This window comes from Otolemur garnettii, unplaced genomic scaffold (genome assembly GCF_000181295.1).
Source record: "Otolemur garnettii isolate 467f Iridium unplaced genomic scaffold, OtoGar3 scaffold00011, whole genome shotgun sequence".
Lineage (NCBI taxonomy): Eukaryota > Metazoa > Chordata > Mammalia > Primates > Galagidae > Otolemur > Otolemur garnettii.
Genome location: NW_003852406.1, coordinates 7,989,604 through 7,995,462, shown reverse-complemented (window position 1 = coordinate 7,995,462; position 5,859 = coordinate 7,989,604). Strand labels below are relative to the sequence as shown.

The 5,859-nt window shown below is 43.9% G+C and overlaps 1 protein-coding gene across 1 annotated transcript in view; it reads left to right on the top strand.

Annotated features, from left to right (window-relative positions):
* The window catches only part of CCPG1 (cell cycle progression 1), a 54,903-nt gene that overhangs the window by 11,436 nt on the left and 37,608 nt on the right, over window positions 1-5,859 (top strand). The window contains exon 2 of the mRNA XM_023509999.1: window positions 1,688-1,774. The gene's annotated coding sequence lies outside the window, so the exon portion shown is untranslated. The remainder of the gene's footprint in view (window positions 1-1,687; window positions 1,775-5,859) is intronic.

Genomic DNA, 5,859 nt, shown 5'->3' with positions numbered 1-5,859 from the left:
TTTTTTTTTTTTTTTTTATTGCAGTTGTCATTGTTGTTTAGTTGGCCCAAGCTGGTTTCCAACCTGCCAGCCTTGGTGTATATGGCTGGCACTGTAAGTGCTGTGCTAGGGGCACCGAGCCAGTGTGTGTGCCCATCTTATTTCACTTAATATAGTGTCCTCTAATTCTATCCATGTTGTTGCCAGTGGCAGGATTTCATTCTTTTTTATGACTTAATAGTTTTCTATTATGTACATAGAACACATTTCCTTTATCCATTTTTTTATTTATTTTTGAGACAGTGTTGCCCTTGGTAGAGTGCTGTGGTGTCAAGCTCACAGCAACCTCAAACCCTTGAGCTTGAGTAATTTTTTTCCCTCAGCCTCCCAAGCAGCTGGGACTACAGGTGCCCACCACAACGCCCAGGTATGTTTTAATTGTGGTTGGCCTGGACTGGATTCGAACTCGCCAGCTCTGGTGTATGACTGGTGCCCTAGCTGCTGAAGTACAGGCACCAGAGCCTTATCCATTTATCTTTTGATAGATAATGTCATACCTTGGCTGTTGTGTATAGTGTTGTAACAAACATAGGAGTACATATACCTCTTTGACATACTGATTTTGTTTCTTTTGAATATGCCCAGCACTGGGATTGCTGGATCTAGAACCTTTTTTATATTAAGCTCCTCTTCCAGTGTTGAAATTTTTCTTAGCAGCATTTCTGTGCCCCAAATCCATCATCACTCCTTATTGATGGTTGCCATTTTATACCTCTCCTCTATTGTCAAATTCTCCCTACTGGTTTTCCATCTCTGTCTTGGCATGTAAATATGTTGAGGTCTTTCCCATCTTGAAAAACTCCATCTTAACCCTAACATCTAAACTCTAGTTAGAGCTCTTGTTGGCTCTTTCATGGCCAAGCTCTTTAGAAAGTACTATATACATATATACTTGTCATTTTAGTATTTTCTCCTAAGTTGTAAATCTCCATATCTGATGCACAACTGAACATTTCCTAACTGGATAGTCCAAATCATCTGAATGTGGTTGTTGAAAAGAGAATTTATGCCCTGACACCCAGTGCTTACTTCCTCTTTACCCATTTCCTTTGTTTCTTCATATTTCTCCAGTCTCTGAATGCTACCACATCTTATCTATCCAAGCCAAAAATTAGAAGTCATTGATGAATACTTTTCTTTTATGTCGAGGGTAGTTAGTTGATCTCTTAAATATCTTCTTTACATCTTTTTTTTTTTTTTTTAAAGAGACAGAGTCTTTATTGCCCTCGGTAGAGGCAATCTCCAGTTCTTGGACTTAAGGCGATTCTCTTGCCTCAGCCTCCTGAGTAGCTGGGATTACAGGTGCCTGCCACAACGCCTGGCTATTTTTTGTTGCAGTTTGGTCAGGGTCAGGGCCAGGGCTGGGCTCAAACCCACCACCCTTGGTATATGGGGCCAGTGCCATGCCCATCGAGCCATAGGTGCTGCCCCCTTCTTCATATCATTATCTATCAGCACCACTCCTGCTTTAGTTCAGGCTGTAATCATGTCTCATTGAGAATACTGAGAGGTATCTTTTATTTCTAGTCTTATGATACATGCTCCATACAGAATGAAAGAGATTTTCTGAAGCCAGTTACTGACTCTGAGATGGCTCCATATTGACATAATTAATGTCCTAAATTCTTTTTTTTTTTTTTTGAGACAGAGTCATCCTGGGAAGAGTACAGTAGGCTCAACTCCTGGGCTGAAGGCATCTTCCTCCATCAGCCTCCCCAGCTAGCTGGGACTACAGGTATGTACTACTATGCTTGGCTAGTTTTTCTATTTTTTGTGGACACATGGTGTCACTCTTGCTCAGGCTGGTCTCAAACTCCTAAGTCATGCAGTCCTCCTGTTTTGGCCCCCCAGAATGCTAGGATTACAGCAGTGAGCCATGGTACCTAGCCCAGAATCCCTACTTCCTTTTCCTTCCTTCCTTCCCCTTCCTTCTTTTGTTCCCTCCTTCCCTCCTTCCTTCCCTTCCTTTCCCTTCCCTCCCCTTCCCCTTCCCTTCCTCCCTCCCTCCCTCCCTCCCTTCCTTCCTTCCTTTCTTGTTTCACTTTATCACCCTCGGTAGAGTGCTATTGTGTCACACAGCTCATAGCAACCTCCACCTCCTGGGCTTAGGCCATTCTTAGCTGGGACTACAGACGTCTATCACAATGCTTGGCTATTTTTTTGTTGCAGTTTGCCGGGGGCCGGGTTTGAACCCCTCACTCTTGGTATATGGGGCCGGCGCCCTACCCTCTGAGCCACAGGCGCCACCCCCTAATTTCTTTTTTTTTTTTGAGACAGAGCCTCAAGCTATCACCCTGGGTAGAGGGCCATGGCATCATAGCTCACAGCAACCTCCAACTCCTGGGCTTAAGCGATTCTCATGCCTCAGCCTCCCAAGCAGCTGGGACTACAGGTGCCCGCCACAGTGCCCAGCTGTTTTTTGATTGTAGTTGTCATAGTTCTTTGGCCGGCCTGGTCTGGATTTGAACCCACCAGCTCTGGTGTATGTGAGTGGCACTTTAGCCGGTTGAGCTACAGGTGCCAAGCCATAGAATCCCTAATTTTTTAGTATATAATACCAGGCCATTCTTTTTTTTTTTTTTTTTTTGAGACAGAGCCTCAAGCTGTCACCCTGGGTAGAGTGCTGTGGCATCACAGCTCACAGCAACCTCCAACTCTTGGGCTCAAGTAAGTTTCTTGCCTCAGCCTCCCACGTAGCTGGGACTATACAGTGCCCGACTATTTTTTGGTTGCAGCTGTCATCGTGGTTTGGGCCTGGGCTGGATTCGAACCCTCCAGGTCAGTGTATGTGGCTGGCACCTTAGCTGCTTGAGCCGCAGGCGCCAAGCCCAGGCCATTCTTTTATTTTGAAATTGACATACAATACTTCTTTCACCACCCTCTCTCCCTCTTCCCCACTGCTGTCATTACTTTTCATGAAATTCTTAGAAGGTACGTTTTTTGTCTGTTGTACATTCTACTTTATGTTTTGAAATACCAGTTCCACTTTATCTAGATACTTTGAATTGCTCTGTGAAGGCTCAGTTCACTTCTCGAGAGTTAAAGACATTTGCCTCTTAAAATAATTTTCATCAGTTTCATTTTGTTTCTTTAAATAGTGAATGAGTTCAATTTGTTTTTCATCCCTAGGTGACAGTCTTTTTAACATTTAGCTTATCTGTGCATGTTTTATTCCACTGAAGTAAATCTCAAGTGTGTTTAAACAGAAAAGGTAGGTGGGTGCAGTGGCTCAGGCCTATAATCCTAGCACTCTGGGAGGCCGAGGCGGGTGGACTGCTTGAGTTCATGAGTTTGAGACCAGCCTGAGCAGAAAACCAAGACTCCCCCAGACCCTAGCTCTACTAGGAATAGAAAAACTGAGGCAAGAGGATTGCTTGAGCCCAAGAGTTAGAGGTTGTGGAGGTTGCTGTGAGCTATAATACCATGGCACTCACTACAGGGTGACTGCATGAGACTTTTTCTCAAAAAAAAAAAAAAAAGGCAGAAAAGGGATTGAAAATTACTGTGCTTATTCATTCTTCACAACTTGTTTTCAGTACTCAGGTCATTCCTAACCACCCTATTAAAATTTTAGTATTTGTATTCCTCCACTCCCACTCTGCCCCAACATTTATTTTTCTCCATAGCACTTGGCACCTCCTGGCTTACTCTATATTCTAGAAAGTAACCTTTCTTCAGGGGAAGTTTTTGTTTTGGTTTTCTTTCAGTGTTATATCCCCAGCACTTGAAAAAGTTTATGTCACATAGTAGATACTCAATAAATATTTGTTGAATGAACAAATGTTATGTGTGAGTTCCAGGTCAAAATAGGCTCATTTAAAATATTTCCACAAGGTTACTTTGGACAAGAAGTAGAGTTTATTGTAAAGGATATTTTAAAGTTTTTAATAGTTGGGATCTTACATACTCTTCCCTTTCTCAAGTAAAGTTAATTTAAAGCAGGCATTTTCATATCCTTTGGAGGGGAAAGATTCAAAACCTTTGAAAAGCATTATAGAGATATGTTCTTGAAAGTTAGCCATACTGACCCTCAAATTTTTGATCACATTGACAATATAGCAACACTGTTGGGGCCTTTGCCTTCAGCCCATTGGTTGCCTTCCTTCGGAATTATAGACGTGTGGGAGAATAGTGCCCCCATTCTTCTTCGTCATGTCTCATTCTAGAAGATACAGTGAAAGAAACCTTACCATTTCATAGTAAAATGTAGCTACTCAGGAAATGATGAGGGGGGCACCATCATATCAGGTAACTTTCATTCCAACTGTACTTTATGAGGTAAAATTAGTATCATTGTGTTATTCTTACAGATTTTGACAGCTGCCACCAAAATATTTTAAAGTGACAGCCTTATCCCATAACTCTTTTGAACTTAGTTTCCAGCCAACTACTTCATGTCCACTTGAATGTGGTAACTGCTATCTCAGATTTAGAGATTCCCAAACCAGTTTACTGTTTTTCTTCTTACAACCTGCTCCTTTCAAAGTCGTCTCGTCTCAGTGGCCCTTTCATTCCTGTATTTGCTCAGACCAGTAGTCGTTCCTCATACTCTATATTGAAGACATCAGGGAGGGCTAGATGCAGTGGCTCCCGCCTGTGATCCTAGCACTTGGGCGGCCAAGGAGGGTGGATTGCCTGAGCCAGAGAGAGACCTCGTCTCTAAAAATAGCTGGGTGTTGGTTTGGCACCTGTAGCTCAGTGGCCACATAAACCGGAGCTGGTGGATTCAAACCCAGCCCGGGCCCGCCAAACAGCAATGACAACTACAGCCAAAATATAGCCAGACATTGTGCTGGGCGCCTGTAGTCTCGGCCACTTGGGAGGCTGAGGCAAAAGGATTGCTTAAGCCCAGGAATTTGAGGTTGCTGCGATCTATGATGCCATAGCACTCTACTGAGGGCGACATAGTGAGACTCTTGTCTCAAAAACAAAAACAAAAATAAATAAAAATAGCTGGACGTTGTGACAATTGTAGTCCTAGCTTCTTGGGAGGCTGAGGCAAGATAGTCGTTTGAGCCCAGGAATTTGAGGTTGTTGTGAGTTGTGACACCATGGCACTTTACCAAGGTGACAGTGAGGCTCTGATGTCAGGAAGTTCTTTTGGTATACTCTCAAAACCTGTAAAATATGTAATTTATGCATTTCTTGCTGCCTTCACTGCTGCCATCGTGGTCCACACTACCATCATCTTTCACCTGGATTATTGTAGCCTTCCAAATGGGCTTCCTGTTTTTTCTTTGCCCCCTTATAATACTGTCTCAATAAGGCAGCCATGGTGATTTCTTTTTTTTTTTATTCCAAGAGACAAGAGTCTCACTGTGTCACCCAGGCTGGAGTACAGTGGTGTGACAACAGTTCACTGCAACCTTGAACTCCTAGGCTCAGGCAATCCTCCTGCCTCATTTTCCCAAGTTGGTGGGACTACAGGCATGTACCACCATGTCTAACTAATTAAAAAATGTTTTTGTTTTTTGAGACAGAGCCTCAAGCTGTCACCCTGGGTAGAGTGCTGTAGCATCACAGCTCAAAACAACCTCCAACTCCTGGCCTCAAGGGATTCTCCTGCCCCCACCTTCCAAGTAGCTGGGACTATAGGCTCCTGCCACAAAGCCGGGCTATCTTTTGGTTGCAGCCATCGTTGTTTGGCGGGCCCAGGCTGGATTCCAAATTGCCAGCTCAGCTGTATGTGGCTGGTGCCTTAGCAGCTTGAACCACAGGTGCTGAGCCTTAAAAAACTTTTTGTTGGCTCGGCGCCTGTGGCTCAAGCGGCTAAGGTGCCAGCCACATACACCTAAGGTGGCGGGTTCGAATCCCCAGCCC